The sequence below is a fragment of the Cetorhinus maximus genome, chromosome 9 (assembly GCF_964194155.1).
Source record: "Cetorhinus maximus chromosome 9, sCetMax3.hap1.1, whole genome shotgun sequence".
Taxonomy (NCBI): domain Eukaryota; kingdom Metazoa; phylum Chordata; class Chondrichthyes; order Lamniformes; family Cetorhinidae; genus Cetorhinus; species Cetorhinus maximus.
Genome location: NC_135887.1, coordinates 38,997,022 through 39,018,584, shown reverse-complemented (window position 1 = coordinate 39,018,584; position 21,563 = coordinate 38,997,022). Strand labels below are relative to the sequence as shown.

Here is a 21,563-nt window from a genome sequence, read left to right as displayed (position 1 = left end):
TAAATTGTGTCACTATGTGCACGCTAACTGATCCACTGTCCTTGTTGTTAATTTCAGCATCATCAGAGCATGGCTGCCATGAGGAAGTGCAGGTGTCCCCTCTCACACCTGAGGCGCCTGAACTGTCACCTGCGTCACACCATTTCAGCGAGGCAGGCACCAGCGCAGAGACTAGCACATCGGTGGGAATTGTTACATCGACTAGTGTCCCGGGGCACAGTGGACACATCACAATCGCTGGAGGAGGTGGCAGAGACAGAGAGTGCTGATGGCACCAGCAGCCGGAGGACTGCAGGGGACCCACATGCTGAGTCCGGCAGTGATGATGTGCCTCTGGAGTCATCCGCAACGCAGCAGCTGCAGGGCAAGTGGCAGGGTGCATGAGAGCATCTGGCAGGGTTGCATGAGAGTGTGCTTCACTTGGTCTCCGTGGTGGAGGAATCCACGCAGATCGTCAGTGATGCCATGAACATCATGTCAGAGCGTCAGGCTTCCTCCATGGAGAGATTGGCGACTCTCATGGAGAGGGGCTTCCAGCAGAATAACCAGCTTCTCCTGGGGATACGTTCGGACCTGCAGGCCCTCACAGTGCTTGTGGCCACAGCTGGTCATTGGCAATGTGGGAGATGGTCTGGGCACCAAGTGTCCCAGCTCGGTGCCCATCCATCTGCAGTGAGCAGGAAGGTCCAAAGCGACCTCACATCGGCACAGCAGCTGCCTATCGTCACTGCGAGCTCTTAGGGCATTCCGAATGAGGGCGGCAGCTCCTCCACCCCTCTGCCAGTGACCGTTGCAGCTGTTGAGGCTGTGACAACTGGGGAGATGCCAGCTATGGAACTAGCAGCTCACTCCCAGGCGGGGCCAGCACAGGCTCCATGTGCCAGAGGATGGCCGCCAAGGCCATCAAGGCCAACAGGACAGCAAAGTGAGCAGGCTGTCTCAGATGCCACTCTGAGCGATGGGGCGGCACCAAGACGTAGCACCCATAAACGTAAGTATAAGGCGCCTTAGGCACACCATGGGTTTTTCACTGGTGCTTTTGTGTTGGCCTGAGATTAGGGAATTTATATTTTTTGACGTTGTAATAACGTTACGAATTAATTTTGTTGCACCATATGATGGATGAAAATAAAATCCACATGTGTTACCATGGCTGAGGGTGACTCCTTTGTGCTGCATTTGTATGTTTCACAGACATATCATGAGTGTTTAAGTGGACATTGAGGTTTCTGTACTAAGCCCTTAGTTGCAGCTGATGAGGTGGAAGATGTAGCACTTAAGTGCTACGTATGGATGCACCAGGCAATGCTGGTCCTGCTAATCCATGTGTGTGGCACTAGCTGAAAGTTCATTGGAATAAAGTCTCCCAGGTGTCCCTGCCTCCTTGGTGTAGTTCCGGGTCGGCGTGCTGCCCCTCATCATCGCCCTGTGCTTCCTCATCCTCTGAGCCACTGCTAGATTCATCGTGTGCAGCCGCATCCACTCCAGTACCCCCCCAGATCGTGTCTCTGTGATAGTGGTAGCATGCTGCGCTCTGCACAATCTTGCACTGGACAAGGTCTGTGTCAAGGTCTTCATCGTCCACTGCATCCCCTCTTTCCAGTTCAAGATTGTGCAGAGCACAGCATGCTACCACTATCACAGAGACGCGATCTGGGGGGTACTGGAGTGCGGCCCCTGAATGGTCCAGGCATTGGAAGCCCATCTTGAGAAGACGGATGGCTGTCTCCACCATAGCCCTTGTAGAGGTGTGGCTCCTATTGTACCACTGCTCAGCTTCTGTTCTTGGATGGCGGAGAAGTGTCATGAGCCATCTTCTGAGGGGATAGCCCTTGTCACCCAGCAGCCATCCATCCAGCCAGGCTGGAGCACTGAAGAGCCCCGGCACCTGGGAGTGTCTGAGGATGTAGGCGTCATGGGAGCTGCCTGGGTACCTTGCACAGCCTTGCAGATCTGCATCCTGTGATCACACAATATCTGCACGTTCATGGAGTGGAAGCCCTTCCTGTTGACGAAGGCACTGGGCTTACCTGCTGGCGCCTTGATGGCCACATGTGTATAGTTTATTACACCCTGGATGCGGAGGAAACCAGCAATGGCTGCAAAGCCTCTGGCTCGCTCTGTCTGGCTTGCCTGGTCACAGCGTAAGTAGATGAAGGTCAATACCCATCTGAACAGAGCACCTGTAATCTGCTTGACACAAGTGTGGACAGCTGATTAGGAGACACCCCAAAGATCACCCACCCGCCCGCCGCAAATTTAAGACTCCCGCTCTCCACAGGAGTGGAAAATGCGCTGGGTGGGCCTTATTTGGCCCACCTGTGCAAAATGGCAGCGCGGCCACATCAGCTTCAGCTTCGCCCGCCTGCCTAATGGACAATTTAGGCCATGGAGTTGTGGAGGCTCTGCGACCTTCCAAAATCAAGGGGGAGACCCAGCTATGGAACTCCCATGCCCATTTTGTCAGATCCTACTTTCACTGTGAGAGGGATGGGGGATCAGGGGTAGGACATGACTCCCACATGTGGGAATCCCAAACTCAGCAGGGCCATTTGAACTCAGTGCTGTATATACGTGATTATATTGTTGGAGCAGGGGCCTTATCCCGCAGTGTGTGAGTTAAGAATCTTTAAAGATATTGTAAAAATGCTCTGAAGGGCAGATAATGTCTGTAGAACTGTCAAGCTGTCAACTTATATAAATGGCCAGCCCTTTAAAAATTGAAAAGAAAAACTGCCTGACTGTGCCTGTGTGATATTAAAAAAAAAAATCTGTTCTAGCAATTTCAATAGCTGTTTATTGACATAACCATAAGCGTTATCATTACAGCTACTGGGGGTGGGTGGGGACACTGGGTAGCATGAATTGGCATGTATGGGCATGGGAGTGGGTGTGGGGCGAAGGGGTGTGAGAGGTAAGGGCGAGAGGACCTAATGCCTAAGAAAACAATCGGGATGAAGTCCCAGAGATCTGAGGTGGGCCTTTTAGCAGCCCACACCTTCCCCCCCACCACCAAGATCAAAGATGCCACAATTCAGGGCACTTTTTCCCCCAATGTGGGTGCAGCAAGCAGGCTAATTTCCCAATTTGTGCTACCTGACTCAGGAGTAAAAATCCAGGTTTTTGTGTATGGAGTTGTAAAGCCCCTCCCTTACTGGGGCTATCCTCTGTCTAGGTTCTAGTTTTAATCTGGGTATATGATGGCACAGAACAATCATGTGGCTTAATCAAACTTCTTTATCGAGTATTATAAATCACTACAGATATACTGACATAACTGGCTATTGGCCGTCTGACGTGCAGGAATCTGTCCCTCAGTGATCAATCTGCTGAACGAGAGTTCTTCATATATTTTGTGACTGATCAGGTCACACCTTCCTGACAGTGATGCTGCCACTCTCGGGCTTCTGATGTTTATAGTGTGAAGTATGTCACTCATGCCAATGCTCATTCCCCGCCTGGGGCGTCAGACAGTGGTGGCACATATCCCTGTTCCAGTTCATAAAGCTTCAACTTTGAGCCAAAAAAACCAACTTTGGCACTTATACTCATTTGCCTGCAGGAACTGCTTGAGGGTAAACAGTCTCAGTTCTTAGCTTATTCAACCCAGAGGTTTTGCAAGTGAGCTATTTTGTCTGTTAAGAAAAATGCAGAAGAACACGTTTTTAACCTTTGTCCATTTGTATAATCACGTACATACTGTTTGTTTCCATTTCTTCAGTTATGCAATCTTCCTCTGTTTTATCACCCTTTCTCTGTGTGCGTGACTGCCAAGTATGGTTCACAAGCATGTGTATCCTATCTAAAGCAACTTCATCTTCAAGCATTGGTAAAAATTAGATTAAAAGAAAACACAAGTTAAAAATGCGATTACAAAAAATCTTGAAATGAAATGGGTCGACTTTAAGTCTTACAGCATCTATGGGTGTGGGTTGGATTTTCCAGCTGGGTCCCAATCTTAACATTGGCCTCAACTCCAGGTCAGGAAACTAGAAATAGCTGTGTGACGTTGCTTGCAAACTTCCTGGAGGCAGCCAACTAAGAAGCCACTTCTGGAAGGCCTGTCCAATTAAGGAGAACGGGCAGACCAAGGAAGTGTGATGCATAATCAGAGGGCCAACTACATTGTCTGGCTGGCAGCCTTATTGGGAGAGGTGGGTGCTGCTGTGGCAGGCAGGGTAAGGTCGCTCTCTGCAGCACTGCAAAAAATTAAAACCTGCACATGGCCACAGCTGTCAGGCCATCGTTATGGAGAGGAGTCCCCTCCACAGGGTCACTTGTGATTCTGTCTGTCATTGCTGCATGTCAGCGGGTATGTGATGGTCTGATGGAGAGGATGTCAATGACACCCCAGGTTTGCCGCCAGGAGGCCGCATCCAGTTCAGTTCCATGACCCAGCCTTAGCAGAGGGCTTGTCTGCCATTGATAAGATCCTGCGGCACCATCTTTCCTCATGGGCCTTAACAGTTACCTGCTGCTGCTGGATGGGTAGCCTCTGCTGCACTGACTCTGCCTCTAGCAAAATTGCTCAGAGGCGGGAACGCACGGGCAACCAACCCAACTTGCAGCTGACTTTACTTCCATCTGATCCTGCTTTCTAATCCACCTCCATGGGACCTGCAAAATTCAGCCCTGCATAAATGCAGCCTGGCTGCAATTAATTGGATTTCCCCATCAAATAATACCCTTATCATTATTTTCAAATTACTGGTAGAATAATGTTTCTACAATTTTAAAAATATATCAGAAAAAATGTGCCAACATCAATGTTGTCAACTTGAAGCAATTTCCACATGGAAGTAAGTTGATCAAACCATTATCGAGACACAGAATATCAGCTCCGTGGTTGGCTGAGAATACAGCAGAGGCTAAATAGCTGCCAAAATGGCCATGTAGAGAACAAACACTACAGGGTACAGAACGGCTGTAGGAAGAAATATTTTATTTGAAGGTATCCTTCATAGGATAGCACAGGTAAGGAGCACTCAACAGCTAGAGAACACAAATGCTGGCCATCAAATTCCCTTCTTCGTATCCTATGGATGATGCCTTTATTTACATAGTAATCCATACTTATGACAAAAATATTTTCTGAAATGTATTGAGTTAGGCTAGTGTTTGTTTAGTGCAGTTAGTTCATAACAAAGTCTGTAAAGTCATTGGTTTCCATCTATATCTTTCAGATCAGACATTAAACTGAAGCCTTGTCTACTCCCAGAGGTGGACTTAAAAGATCCCACGGCACTTTTAGAGGAAGAACAGGAGAGTTCAACTGTTATCCTAGCCAATATTTATCCCTGAACTAACATGGCTACAACAGATGATTTGGCCATATGTCTTAGGCCATAGGCTTGTATCCACTGGAGTTTAGAAGAGTAAGAGGTGACTTGATTGAAACCTTTAAGATCCTGAGGGGTCTTGACAGGGTGGATATGGAGAGGATGTTTCCACTTGTGGGAGAATCTAGAACTAGGGGTCACTGTTTAAAAAGAAGGGGTCCGCCCATTTAAGACAAAGATGAGGAGAATTATTTTCTCTCGGAATGTAGTGAGGCTTTGGAACTCTCTTCCTCAAAAGGCAGCAAAAGCAGAGTCTTTGAATATGTTTAAGGCAGAGGTAGATAGATTTTTGATAAACAAGGCAGTGAAAGGTTATCGGGGATAGGCATAAGGTTACAGTCAGATCAGCCATGATTTTATTGAATGGCAGAGCAGGTTCGAAGGGCCGACTGGTTTACTCTTGCTCCTAACTAACTTGTTTGTATGTCTAATAGCTGTTTATATGACCTTGCTGTGTGCAAAACAGGTTTTGTTATCATAAGAAAAACAGGAAAGTTTGGAAGTACCTAGCAGGTCAGGCAACAGCTATGGAGAGAGAAACAGAGTTAATGGGCTGGATTCTATGCTCCACCACCAGTGGGTTTGAAGGAGGGACGCATGTTAAATCCAGTGGGTGGTTTAACTCACCACCTACCCGCTCGCCCCTGCTGCCATCGCAATTATACCAGTGGCATTGTCGGGGGGGAGGCCTGACTCACACTGGGTCAGTGGGCCAATTGAGGCCCTTAAGTGGGCAATTAATTCCCACTTAGGGACCTCATCCCACAGCTGCTTGGATTTAACTAGTGGCAGGAGAGGCCCACACCAAGTGTCCAGCCTAGCAGGTTTCCTTAAGTGGGCTGGTGGTGGATGGAGAGGTTCCCTCCTTAATGGGCCCTCTGGCCATCACTGTGGCCTGCCAGCTTGGCCTTGGAAAGACACCATACTTACCTGCCATCCCTGATTCAGCGCCACGTGCCTCCTCTCAGCCTCCTGCAATACCATCAGTGACCACTGCACCCAGTGGTACTGCTGGTACTGGAGGACTGCCAGTCTCTGATTGGCAGCCGCTCGCCAAAGCAGGACTTCCTATTTCTGAGGGCGGAAATACCATCCCAACTCAATGAATGTCCAATTGGCCATTAAATGGCTGCAGGGCAGCTGTCTGGCAGGCAGGGGGTGGCAGGCTCTTCCCTGATATTTTCATCAAGGGTTGGGGATTATGGCGCCCCATTAAATCCAGCACAATGTTTCAGGTCAATGACTTTTCATGGTCTTGCCATGTAACAAAAATAAGAAAGCTGCTGTTCCTAAATGGTACCAAATAAATAGCCTCTATCTGAAGCTAAATAACCATTTAATATTGATAAGTTCCTGTCTTAGGCACATATTCAGTGAGAAAGTATAACCCATGAGATTAGGTTAAATTGGAGGAGGCCACTGATAAGTAACTACAGACATTGGTACACAGTGGTTCAGGCTTCTGTGGATCCAATCATAATCTATGGGCAGAATGCATAACTTAATGCTGGTAAAACAACAGTCTTAATATTTGGTTGAAGGACTGTGAGTGTTCATTGAAAGAGCATAAAACTGAATTCTTGTAGATACCTATCTGGGATTCCCTAATCAACAATGGAATTGAATAGAATGTGTTCATGGATTTAAAAGCACTCAGAGTTAAGGATCAGACCTACACCAATTTAACAAATTATACCCTGATGAATGGGAGGATCACCGTGATTAAGGAATCCCAAATAATGTTCACAAAAATGCAGTTTATGCTGTTACAATTAACACACATTGTCCTTTCACAAATATTCAGCCTGCTGTTATATCAGCAATAAGGGTTTGATGCTTAAGACTGCAGAAAATAACCATGAGATGATTCTTACAGACTGGCAGGATTTACTTAAAACTCATACTCAATCTCCCATTACTCACATGGTAGAAAATGGGTGAAGATTTTATTGATTCCTAAGATCCACTACTCCCCATTATGTGAGTAAAGCATGATGTGTATTGGTTTACTTGGAGCAGCTGATAAATTTAAATAGATATTTATAGTCTTATATGTGTATCCCACAGATGCCCTGACAAGCAATGACCTCAACCACATTTTACAAAGCACAGGCTGTTCAGACCTAACCAAACTTCCAGTCTGCTCTGAAGAAACTTACTTTGAGCCCTGCAGGACCATTATTGGTCAGTGCAATAACAGGTATGAACTGATGGAGCTAACAAAAATTGTCTGTCAAATGTATTGTACCATGAACTCAGATTTGGTTAACTGTTTTACTACCATCACTTGTCAGCTTCTTGAAACAGGTATTTATTATGGAGCTTGGATCAGACTCTTTAAAGGGTTAGTAAAGTCCCTTGAAAACTTAGTGGTTAAATGCTACTCCTATTGGAGCATAAAGCCTTACAGGCTAGAAAAGCCATAGATTTTATCTATCAGCATGCACTGGTCTCAACCAAAGCAACAATTAGGATATTGTTGCAACTAACACCTCTTGGGTTAGAAAGAGGGTTCTCACTGTTCAGTATCAGTGCTACAAAGAGTGCATATTTGAAAATCAGATGAGTAAAGGTGTGGGCTTCTCTGTGATGCACAATCAAATATGCTACCCAAAATTACTGTTAAAGACTACGTCTGAAGAATAGACAATAGATTAGGTGTGATTAAGCTGCCAGCACTCTGGAATTGTGTCCAAGCCAGAGTACAGTTGGGTAATTTAGTTATCTAGACACCTAATTGACAGATATTGTTTAATGTGGGTAAATATAAAACAACTAAATGGAGAATGACTTAAATGAAATAGTGATAGACACTAATTGGAAAAGATAAATGGATGAGTCTTTGAATTCATTGGAATAATTAGATTGGAGATTAGATGCAGTAATACTAGAAATGTGAACTTGCATTTATGTAGTACCTTTTGCACTCTCAGGATAGCTCAGAGTGCTTCACAACCAATGAAGTATCTTTGAAGTATAGTCACAGTTGTAATGTAAACAGATGTGACAACTTTTATACAAGCAAGGTTCCCAAAACAGTAATAGGATATCTCATGATGATGTAACCTCAGCATAGGTGGTATTAATCTTTAATGCCATCAGATGGTCAAACATATATTGAACTGTTTAAAAATAACTTGTAAAAAAAGCAAGCAGACACATTTACTTAAGATGGCTGCCACAAGTCACCTGATGTCTGGTATTACCAGTTGACCAGTTTTCTGGAAGATTCCAACTTGGAATACAATTAAGGCATGTCCAGACACCCCCATGGAATTTCATACTTGCTGATGTCAAGAACAACTTCAAAAGGATTTACTGAAACTGTACTGGACCTCACATTTGCATTTTGATAAGGCTACCTCTCAAGCAGAGACAGCAAATCTACCAGGACAATAACTACATGGAAAGGGGTTTTTCCTATCTCATCAACATGGATAATGAATCATTAGGAAGCTAATGGCTGGTACATTATAGGCCATGGCCAGGATTTTCCTGTCCTGCCTGCCACAGGGATCTTCCTGTCCCGCCAAAAGCCTGCCACATCCTCCATGGTGGGTCCTGCCATGCCGGGAACTTGAAAATCCTGGCCCATGGGACAATAGCCACAGTTTGTACAGACATCAGCTAAGCAAATACCTCCTGAAATCATTATGGGCAGAGAGGTCATGTGACTAGAACAACCATTTTTGAAATCTCTTTTAATACAGCATGCAAGTGGCTAAAACAGTAGCCTGGGAATAACCTTCCAAAGGGGCAATAATACTCCCCCTCTCCCCTTCTCTTTCAATTTCAAGGCTCTATCTCTATTACAGTTTGAAAAACCAGCACAGAGATAGTAAATTTCCATCAGAAGGAAATTCCTCAGGTACAAAATCATCAACTACTGGAAAAAGAAATTGTCCCTCTCAATTGAAGTTTTACGTGGGCTTCAACTCCTGGAATTTCAAGATCACCTTGGAGAAAAATCTGCCGCAGCCACAGATAACCACAAAAAACTCATAACAGTGAACTCTCAATGTTTTACTTTTTAGTATTGAATTTTTAATTTGGCTAAGAAAGCAACTATCTACTGTATAATTATCTACTATAATTGTGTGTGTATGTGTGTGCTCGTGTGCTGTGAGTTGCGAAAGTCAGGCCTGGGTTTACCTTTTTAAATATTTTTATATCTTTACCTGGGTAAGTTTTTTTTTAAATCAAAAAATATCCCCTTTTTGTTTTAAACTCAAGAAAGCCTGTCAGACTAGTTTCTTTTCAATCAGCATGTAAATGGTTAAGCACAGACATTGAGTAAATATCTTCATCCTTACAAATTCACAAAAAGCCCTGTTATGATCAGACTTGAAGTGGTATTGTGAGGGAATAATTTTTACTCCTCCTCACATGGTCGTAACAGATGATTTGCTTGTTAATTTGTTTTAGCAATGCTTGTTGAGGGATAAGAATTTGCCAGGACACCATCTTGCTTTTCTTCAAATATTGCCATGGTGGCTTTTGCCACTACCTGAGAACAGGAAGATTTTAACATCTCATTCACAAGGTGGCACCTCCAACAATATTGCACTGAGTATCAGTCTAGATCATTTGTTCAAGTCCTGGTGTTGACCTGGAACCCATGACTTTCTGACTCATGTCAGAGGACCACAACTGAACCAAGGTTGACACTGTATCTGGGTTACATTGGCAGTGAGATAGATTGCAAGTTTAACAGGTTGTAATGTTGTTCTATAAGATGCTGGCCCTTTGAGAAGTATTGGGTGTCCAGTAACAGGAAGAATATCAGTATCTTGTTGGGGGAATAGAGGTACCAACACAAATTATTCAGACTTTCGGGAACTTAAGCTCTGAGGGAATGATGGTGAATGTAAAACATTTTCCCTTTATAAAAATGTTTGAGTCACTGATTCCAGATGCAAAGACAACAATGGGTGGCTTTATAGATATTATTTATTATGGGAGTTTGACTTTAGTGAGAAGAATCTGGCATGGGCTCTGTTTACTTAGGTTGCCTGTCTATTTACACTGAAACAACTTGTTCTGACATTATTTTTAGAAACTATGTGTTACACAGGAACTTTCTTTGTGTTCTGTAAACTTAATGGGCAGCATTAAGGCCATTAAAAAAGTAATTAAAATGATTAATGGACCTGCCTGTCCAACCTTAAGGTTGGCGGGCAGGTGAAGAGCCGAGACGGCCTTCCGAGAAAGCATGAAACCTCATCCAAGGACGGGATGAGGTTTCATGAGGGATTTAAAATGTTTGAAAAGTTTTAAAATAAAAGTTATGGACATATCCCAGCTCATATGACAGTGTCACACAAGGGTACATGTCAGGAAAAATTTTTCTTACCTCTAATAAATTTTTTAAAGTTCAACCGATCTCCCTGAGGCAGCACTTTGCGAAAGAGCGAATAGACCGGCTTAGGGAATCCCCCCCTGCCCGCACAGGGGCGTCACACTGGGTGGGCTTTAATTGGCCCGCCCATATAAAATGGCGACATGTCCCCGACTGGGGGTACCAATCAGGAACCCGCCCGCTCCCGCATAACCCCCCCAACGGGGTGAAAATGCTGCCCCATAAAGAAGGGGAAAACAGTTCAGACCAGTACTCTTATTTCCCAGTTTTTTACTGGTATTCCATTTTAAGCTATACGAGACCAGTTCGCACCAATATTCTTATTTCCCAGTTGTTACTGTTTTTTCCTTCTGGATTTTTATTCCCTGTTTTGGGAAGGTTCTCTACTCCTAGCGTTACATTTACTAATGTCTATAAGGCCAGTTCTCAAGTCTCAGTCGGAGCTTGTTATTCTATCATTGCAGATCAGTGCAAATTAGAAAATGGAAATACCAATTACAGACTAACAAAGATTTATTTTGTCTAAAGTAGTCTATTTTGCTCGTTCTCAGCCTTTGTTGTCTTTTAGCCATTAATATGTTTTTATTACATTTTCCTTTCAGCTCTGGTCACATTTCAGGAATGACCATTTTTCAGCGGAGAGATTTGGGAGAAGAGTTACTTTTAAATATTGGGACTGTTAAAGCGACGTGTACTTATAGAAGGATATGTTGATCGGGTGAGGTGAAGTCAGGTGGGAGAAGGTTCATATGAAGTATACATAATGGCATAGGCCATTTAGACTATAAGGCCTATTTCTATGCTGCAAATTCTATGTAATGTAATTCATACATTTTTTTCAAAAACCACTGAGACAAAAGGTAGTTGAAAAGATAATGGGCTTCGATGGATGTACTTTCTCCAAAGACTGTAAACAATATAGCAATACTACTGTAACCATTCACAGCTTCTTTGGATCTAGCTTTGTCGTAATGATATTATACCTTGGGCTTATTTACTGTACAAGACACAAGGCAGCAATGGCTCATAAGGGATTGGGTAAGCATGTTGTGGGTTCATTTACTAAGACGGGGAACATGAGAACAGTTATGCATGGGCATAAAGCTTGAAGGCATCAGAGCTGTGTGTGTTCTCTACTCAAAGCAAAAGTGAAACTAAGTCTGGATCACATGACACATTTCCCTTATTGTGATGTCATGCTGATATCCCTTAAAGGCATATTACAGCAAGCTTATGCTTCTTTACTTGTCCTATTAGCATCTTATTCCTTTTGTCAGTTTGTCACTCTTGCCCTTCACCCTAACACTAACCTTTTCTTTTTATTTTTCCTCTGCCCACTTTCCCTAGGCTCTACAATTGCTTAAAAGCGAATCATCTCTAACATCTTCCAGTTCTGATGAAAGGTCAGCAAACTGAAATGTTAACTCTGCTTTTTCTGCATAGCTACTGCCTGCACCATCCATGGAAATGACCCCTTCCCTACGATACGCTGGATTAGATAAATTTAGGATCACCTCGACCACTTTCCCTAGAGGAGTATTGTTGTCAAGTTACTATGATTTCAACATTTACCAGATAGTTTTCATGCACCTAACACAAAGCTTAGCTCCCTTAGATGAGCACTGACAGTCCCTATGAATCAAAGCACAATGCAAAATAATCTTAGAGACTGCATATTTGTCTCCAATTCAGAGTATTAGGCCTGGATTTTATGCTCCTCCACTGATGGGTTTGAAGATCGGGGGTCATGTAAAAATCCAACAGGTGGCCTTCCTGCCACCTACCCACCCCCACCCACCTGTGACCTGTCTGAAATTTTACAGGGGACAGGGGAGGCATCAGGTGGGTCACCCACCCTAGGGCCCATTAGCTGCGTTGGCTGGTGTTGGGCAGGGAGGCAAGGAGCATCCTGCAAAGGAGGAATATTGGAGCTCATTGGAGGCACTCCACCATACACCACCACCACCACCGCCCCCTTTCCCACCTCCAAATTTCATCTCGCCCTTAACCCTCTCCCGGCCTCTTGAACTTGGCCTGACACCCCTGTCACCTAGAACCTGGACCTTAGACTTACCTGGGTTCCTGTATTCCCAGCAGCAGCCAACACTCCTACAGAGATGTTGACTTATTCCCAACAAAGGGCTAAAAGGCTCACATTAAAGCAATTAATGCTGCTCCCAGCGTTAAATTGCTGCAGTGTAGGCTGCCAGGACCATGGGTGGGCTCCCCACCCCCAAATTTTTAGCTGAGGTGGATGGGGACCACAGCACCCGTAACATATAGCCCAAAGAATCATACAGCACAGAAGGAGGTCATCATGCCTGTGCTGACTCTTTGAAGGAGCTAACCAATTAATGCCATTCCCCTGGTCTTTTCTCATAGCCCTGCATATTTTTTCCTTTTCAAGAATACATCCACTTCCCATTTGAAATTTTCTATGAAATCTTCCACAATTGTTTTAGGCAGTGTCTTTCAGATCATAACTAATTGCATTAATTCTTCACTTTAGTATTCTAAGGCTATATTTATAAAGCCCAGGATCTGATTTCACAGATAGGATTAACACGACACACCCAGGTCACTGAAGAATACTATCCACATTAGATAGAGACAGAGTAACCAAATTAATCTATTCACCGATAAATTATTTTCTAGACATATGTAACAGCAAATGTTGGTGACAATCCAAATATCCTGGCAACAGATAAACCAATCTATTTAATACCTTTGAATGAGCTTTCTTTGGAAATTTCTAGTGATGGACATTTTTTGGTAGGATATCAACACTTGATTGCTGTACATGGTCTCCTACCTAGATTTCACATCTTACTTCAATATTTGCAGTGATAACCAAGCCTTTTACCTTGAGCATTGAGCAGCCATTTCATATACATTAGATATGAATGAATGCACCTGTGGTGTTAAGTGGATTGTGAAGTTGATTAATAGCCCAAAGATGCACCTTAATTTTTTCAGGCAGTTGAACGATTGTTTTTTTTCAAATGCTTACGCCCACTGGTGATCAATATTATTGACTTGAGCACTTTCTTTCTGACAAGCTTCAGCATAGAAGCTGATTTCCCAAGCAGGCACTCCACTGCAGCTCACCACCCCCTGTCTGTGTTGTAAGATGTTATGTGTAGTTCATTAGGTTTCACAAAGAGGTTCTAAGCCTTGTATAGTTTAACAGTAAGTGTTTATTGACTACTAGTAACTATATACATACATGCAGCATAAGATCTAAGCTCGGAGCTGTCTCCATGCTTGCCTCTACACACATCTCTGTCCACTCCAAGGCTGCCCTCTCGACTCTAGTCATGTCTTCCTTTACATCACAGTGTGGACAATACTGTACTCAGTTCCATGTTAACTCTTTCTATGCCAGACCCTATACTAGACCTTACCCCAACTTTTTATCCAACATATTAATAATACAATTATGTTTACTTATGCTACCTCTTCTCTCCTCCTCAATTCTCTATGTTTACAGATTCAGGTGGTCTGGAGGTTTTACAATTCTTCGAGATCTGAGGCAGAATTTTCCCAGAATTGACCTAAGTGTGCTAGCGGGCGGGTTAAAATGGAGTCCTACCCACTGATGAAAATGGCGGGTTTTCATGCTGTATCTTCCTGAGCCCGCCTCATTATTTATGCATTCCCAGGAAACATGCCGTTTCCATAGTGGGCAGGCTCTCATTCTCCCGCTCGCCATCACCCCACTGTTACATCACACGGCCGCCATCTTTAAAAAGCAGCCGCCAGCAAAGCGCTCATCGCCGCCAGCTCACTGCCGCTGCCTGGGAGACATGGCCTGCAAAGGCAAAAAAACCCCCCGCTTCCACGATGGGTCCCTCGAGCAACTGCTGGATGCCATGGAGGCCCGACGGGATGTGCTCTACTCCCACTCTGGCCGTTGGATGGGTAGCAATGTCACCAACCCAGCTTGGGAGGCGATGGCAGTGGTGGTTAGTGTGAACGCCCTGCAGGGGAGGACAGCCACCCAGTACCGCAAAAGGATGAATGATTTCCTCCGTTAAGCCAGGGTAAGTCACTCTTTTCCTCCTTCCCAACTCTCACACACTCAAACCCATCAGGCATCCACAGGGCCCTCACTCACTGCCAGTGTAAGGGTCATCACCATTCACTCTTTCACACACACCGTCATTGTCCTCATCCTGTCCATGGGACCACGCACCACCCACACAGGCCAGGCATACTTATCACCTGGTCTGGCAGGCGTCCTGATACACTCTCCCCATCTCTATCCATGCAGGACAAACTGGCTCACAACAGGCGGGAAAGGTCGCAGACAGGTGGAGGGATGGTGGAAATCAAAGTCCTGCCAGAATTCGAAAACAGAGCCATCCAGCTGGCCGGTGATGACCGGGACTGGTCCTGTGCTGACAGTGAGGTCGGCGCTGCTCTACCAAGTGAGGATGCAGTAGTGCAACATCAGATAACCACGCCATGAGTGATGTGTCCTCTTTCACAGGCCCCTGTCATGCACTAATTATCTCCTCTTGCTTTCGCAGGCACATCTGCCAAATAGCCGACAGGATCCATGACCCAGGGCTCCAATCAAGCCTTGAAGGAATCTGAAGGGACCCTCTCTGCGCTCATCCACACCTTCCACCAGTGCAGAAACACACACCTCGGTGGGACCTGGCATTAGAGTAGCCTCGGGACCACAATCTGGTGAGCACATTGCACTTTCTGATCCACAGCAGGAGGAGGCAGGGACTTCCTAGGTCCCAGGCACTCGGAGGATTGCAGGAGGCCAGAACATTGCAGAGTCAGATGATGAGCTTCTGGACTTAGTCATGTCACAGTTGCTGGAGCTGCAAAGGTAAGCTCGGGAACATCAGGAATGGATGTCCACTGCACTCCTCAGATTGCAAGGCACAATGGAGGAGTCCGTCCATCTTCAGGCTGAGGTGATAGCGCCGGCATTGCAACGCACCAAGGTCAACACTTGCAGGATGGTGGCAGCCATGGAGACCTTGGTCCAGGATGTCACTCCTGCACTGCTGCGTGGGCTTAACTCCATCACTGATGCCATAGTTGGCCTCCAACAGTGTGTATGCAAGAAGGGTGCTGGGCAGCTTGATCTCACTCCAGCTACCCCTTCCGCTCACGGAGTCAGCCAGGGGCCCTCGGGCACCCATAGGGAGGAGGATCAGCAGGTGCACACTGTGGGGCCATCCACCTGGGTGACTCTGGGAGTGACCAGCCAATCTGACTCCCCTCTTCCTGTGACCCCAGCTCCAGTTCCACAGGCCGAGGAGAGGGCCACTGCCACACAGCAGGACCCCGAAAGCAGGCCGGGGCCCTCCAAGTCTTGGCCCTCCAGATGACGCCCGCCAAGTTCATCACAGACAGGGCATCGCAGTTAGCAGGCTGCCTCCACCTCTGGTGTAGTTGTCTGGGGAGCACCAAGACGTAGTGGCAGGGTTAGGAAAGTTAGGTAAAAGTGGCTGCACAGCCTGGCCACAGGTGTTGATCACTTGTACATACTGTTCACTACTGTCAATAAACTCCTAACATTACTGATGCCTGCACCTTGGCAGTGCTGGCCTTTGCTACCAGAATATAGTGGGCAGGAGCCACGGAGTTCTCTCATTCTCTGTGTGTGCTCTCAGCACCTTTAAGATGGTGCTGGCCCCCATCACACCAGCATCTGCGACCAGTGATGCTGTGCACCAGCTCCTGAAGGGCTGAGGTGCTGAAGGCGGACACAGCATCAGATGCATCTAAAGTTTCATGGCTGCGTCTCTGAGATGGCCCTGATCGTGGAGCGCAAGTGAGCTGACCTCAGCCAGACAGGAGTCAGACATTCTCAGAGGCTATGTGAAGATCTATGGAGTGTCCTCACTGCATGTTGTCATCATCCTCCTGCGATCAAGTGACTATTAGGCCTCCACTGCATCTCCATGACAGGAGCATTCTCTGAGGGTATTGGCGCTGAGATAAGCCAGACTGGAGTCAAATGTTCACAACTGTGATGTGAGGATCTATGTGGACACCTCACTGCATGTTGTCGTCATCATCCTCCACAAATCTGGCAGCTATGAGGGACTCCCAGGCACGCCTGTCTCGTCTAGCCAGTGCAAGAGCCTCATTCCCGTCATCGTCACCACCGAGGACCCTCTCCCCCTCATCCCCCTCGGTGTCCTCCTCCATTGGAGGAGACATACAGCTCCTCCTTCTCCTCCTCAGCCAGCTCCTCACTCTGTTGCAGCGCCAGATTGCAAAGGGTGCAGCAGATGACAACGATGCGTGACACTCTCTGTGGACTGTATTGCAGGGCTCCACCAGGCCGGTCCAGGTACCGGAACCCCATCTTCAGCATCCTGATAATCTGTTCCACCAAGTTGTGAGCTGCTGTATGAGCCTCATTATAGCGTCGCTCTGCTGCAGTCTGAGGCCGCCGCACAGGTGTCATCAGCCACGGCCTCTGCGGGTTGCCCTTGTCCCCAAAGTGCCAACCCTGCAGCCTCTGTGGACCCTGGAAGACTGCAGGGATCTGTGAGCGACTCAGGATGTAGGCGGTGTGCACACCCCCTGGAAACCGTGCGCATACCTGCAGGATGCGTTTCTGGTGGTCGATGCGTTTCTGGTGGTCGCATACCAGCTGCACATTCACCTTCTTCATGAAGTTGCTGCTCCTGCCTTTGTGCAGCCAGGAGCCTCAGTCGCTCTCTCCTCCATCTTCTATGGTCTCTGTAGGCCATCAGGGATACAGCTAGGTCACCAGGATCCATGATACTGAAGTGGTCCTCCTGCAGCATGAAAGAGAGAGAGAGACGTGGTTATGGCTGTATTAAGCACATTTCTTGTCCCTGTGTGACCGCCCCTTAATGCTTCCCAGAGAGTGGCTGGTCACTCCTCGGATGGTCAGAGATGAGTGCGCTACACGGCTGCTCTGTCAACCTGCGACATGGGGAATACTGGTCCAAACCAGGATGCTGAGACTGCAAGGGGCTGTGAGCACCTCCAGCAGTGACTGCTACATGGCCAGCGTTGGAGAGGAGATTGTACAGAATGTGCAGTCCAACTGCTCCGCAGTCCAATAAAGTGATGGTGGACTCAAAGTCTGTGCTGGGGGCTGGGGGTAAGGTATGGAGTGCTTGGTGGCCCTTTAGTGCCTCCGCGATGCTTGCGTGGGTGGGCAGTCTAGGAACCTGACCCCGATCCTATCACTGTGGCTGCGCCTGATCTGTCTTAGTTGCAGAGGCATGGTCAGTTTATACAGATGTCCCTAATACGTGGCCACTCCCCTCACTTACCCTGCCCCCCACCTCGATTGCCTGTGCGCGAGATGCAGCGCCAGGGCAGCACTTGATCCCCCCCCCCTCCACTCCGCTCCCTCAGCAGTTGCCTCTGAGGCTGGCCAGCACTTGCCCCCAGACACCCCACCCCACCCCTCAGCAGTCGCCTGGCATCAGTTTCCCCCCACAACACCCCCCGGCACCCCTGAGGCCTGTAAACAATGGGCGAGCTGTGGAAAATGCTGCTCGCTTCCCCCAAAGTGAAGGCCACCAAGTTTATGTCGCCTATGTGCTGTTGTGAAACATGTCGGCGTGCTTTCCCGCCGATGTGGACGGACAAAATGGCGGGGTTCCAAGAGCCTGGCGGGATGGCCTTTTAATTATATGCTAATGTATTACAATTAGCTCCCCACCGACCGATGGCTGGAAACGCGGCCCGCCGTTGGTGGGCTGAGCGGAAGATCGCGACCTGCCTCCACATCGTCGTGAAGTGAGTCCAGCCATATGTTCCACGCACACCACCTATCACGCCACTGCCAGCGGGCTGGGAAAATTCCGTCCCTTGTCTTTATAAAAGTTGGAGGAGTCTCTTATTGTACTGGGTAAACCTTGTTGAACGGGAGGCTACTTTGAATGTGGTCATTCTGGCACATGGTTCGTTGTTCTTAATTCTCTTTTTTCATCTTTTGAATTTGAACTGCCCCTTGTCAACTCCCCATCTGGTGCTATTGATGGCCATCGGTTTATCCCAATCCTTATGGTGAGAACCAGCTCTCTCAACTCATCTGTTTTATGTTTCTTCCCACGTGCGGTGATGCACACTGGTGTTTATGTTTCAAAAATGGAACCTCCATTCCCACTTTATTTGACCATTTTACCCAAATAATTGATTACTACTGTATTTTCCAGTTTTTTTTTCGAGTTTATGAATCTTTCCATTCAGCTCAGCAACGACTTTGGTGAGTTCAGTTGTCTTTGTTTCAGAGTTAGCTGTGGAACTCATAAGTTTAGCAACTTCAACTGGGCATTCAGTTCCTTTAGGAATCTTTTTCTTCCTTGGTCACTGACTGCTCCTTAGACTCTTTCAATTCATCGTTAGATCTCCAGTCTGTTTCACAGAATTTTCCTTATCTGTTTTCAAAGTCTGGATTTGTCCTTCTAAACTGTGCATCTCATCTTACATGTTGTTCAGGTTGGATTGACGTTCAAGAATTTAATCAGTCTTGGTTGTTAGTTCTGCATTCGAGCAACTGTTCAGATGCATCAGCAATTCTTTCTCCTGTTCCAGGCATTTTCCACGATGTGTACTAGAGACTTTGGATGTTTGAAGATCATCAAGTTTTAATTGAAAATGCATCTTTGTCAAATTTGTTTTCTAAGATGCTCTCATTTCAGTGTTTCAAATGTTCTATTTATTGTGGGCAGCATTTCAGTGTTCTCATCAGTTTTCATTTTTCATTATCAAACTCCTCTTTTGCACATGAAAGTTGGTTCTCTGCACTCTTTTTTTTTCTTAGCATAATTCCTCTATAGCACCCTTCAAGCTCACATTCTATAATTGTACTTCTGCCAATTTTTCTAAGAATTTTCATGCTCTTTTGTGAAAACGTCTATTTTCACTTGCTGTTCTAGGTTCTTGATTTTCATTTTAGCCATTTCATTTTTCAACACCTCAATGGATCTCAGTCAGTTTGAAGCATCTGGTGCTTTTCCTTCTCATTCCTTGGTTTTTAGTTCCAAATCTAGATTTTGTGATCTTGCTTCCATCTTTACTTCATCTGCCTGCAGTTTGTAACACTGGCCTGAATCTTCTATTCTATATGGCACTGCACGCCATCGCATAAAACGACGCGTGGTGATGTCGGGCATGCGTCCCGACGTCACTGTGCGTCATTCCAATCTTCAGTTTGGCAAGCGCGCACCGGAGTCAGCTGCACGCCCGCTGAACTGTCAAAGGCCTATTAAAGCCATTATTAAACTAATTGAGGTGCTTTGTCTGGGCTGCCTGTCCAACCTTAAGGTTGGTGGGTAGGCAAAGAGCCCAGAAGGCCTTTGCATTTTTCATGACACAGTGGATGAGGTTTCATGAAGGGTTCATAAGTTTAATAAAAATTTTTATTAAGATTCATTGACATGTCCCAGCTCATGAGGGGACATGTCTGAAGTTTTCTTTTTATTTTTTTTATTCAACTTTTCATAATCAAAGTAATCTCCCTGAGGCAGCAATTAAGAAGGCAACTAAGTCCATTAACGGCGCAGTTAGCTGGGATTTTTCACTGCCCATCCAACGTTATGGTTGACAGGTAAGCAAATCGGCCAGGTGGCCATTGCATTTTTCAGGAAACCTCATTCAAGGGTGGGATGAGGTTTCCATTATTAAATTTTAAAAAATCTATGCACAGAATTTTTATAATGTCTATGCTCAAATGACTGCTTGTGTTGCATGGACATTTTTTTCTGGATTTAAAAATCTTTACTTGATACTTTTGAAGTCTTCAGCTCCCTGAGGCAGCTCCCTGTCTTCAGGGAGCTTTCCGTGAGTGCTCCCCTGCGCCCACGCTGACTTCAGTGCTCGCCCTCCTCTTGTCCCCAACCCAAGCAATGCTGATGTCATCAGCGTGCGCTTGAAGCTGGCTGACCATTAATTGGCCAGCCAGCATGAAATCGCTGTCGGGGGGCCAATCGCAGGTGGGGCGGTCCATTCCCTGGCCACTCCCGGGCCCACCGAACGTGCCTGCACGCCAGCCTAAAAATCCTGCCATATAGCCAGAGGGAAATAAAGAAGCAAATTAATGACCATGGAAGCGAGTGGCTGAGGAGAGCACCGGCAAGCAATTAGAGTGACTTAAAACTTTAGCAGAGGCCATTTTGAAATTTTAATTTTGTCCGGGTTAGAAAGCCAAGCTCACTAAACTGTTCCAGTACAGCTTCAACACTGGTATCTGTCCAACAAGGTAGAAAATTGCCCATGTATATCCTGTCCACGAAAAGCAGGATATATCCAATCCGGCCAATTACCACCTCATCCGCCTACTCTCAATCATCAGCAAAGTGATAAAAGATGTCATTGACATTGGTGTCTAGCGTCACTTACACAGCAATAACCTGCTCACTGACTCCCAGTTTGGGTTCTGCCAGGGCCACGCAGCTCCTGACCTCATTGCAGTCTTGGACAAACATGGACAAAAGAGCTGAACTCCAGAGGTGAGGTGAGAGTGACTGCCTTTGACATCAAGGCAGCATTTGACTAATCGTGTCATCAAAGAACCTGAGCAGGATTGAATTCAATGGGAATCAAGGAGAAAACTCTCCACTGGTTGGAGTCATATCCAGCACAAAAGAAAATGGTTGTGGTGATTGGAGGTCACTCATCTCAGTCCCAGGACATTGCTGCAGGAATTCCTAGAGACAATGTCCTGGGCCCAACCACCTTTAGCTGCTTCATTAATAATCTTCTCTCCATCATAGGGTCAGTACTGGACATGTTCACTGATGGTTGCACAGTGTCCAGTATCATTCACATCTCAGATACTGAAGCAGTCCATGCCTGCATGCAACAAGACTTGGACAACGTTCAGGTTTGGGCTGATAATTGGC

General features: G+C 46.2%; 1 protein-coding gene across 1 annotated transcript in view; it reads left to right on the top strand.

The window, feature by feature from the left end:
* Window positions 1–11,733: 11,733 nt before the first annotated feature.
* LOC144684193 (thyroid peroxidase-like) overlaps window positions 11,734–21,563 on the top strand; it is a 39,969-nt gene continuing 30,139 nt past the window's right edge. The window contains exon 1 of the transcript XR_013577443.1: window positions 11,734–12,101. The gene's annotated coding sequence lies outside the window, so the exon portion shown is untranslated. The remainder of the gene's footprint in view (window positions 12,102–21,563) is intronic.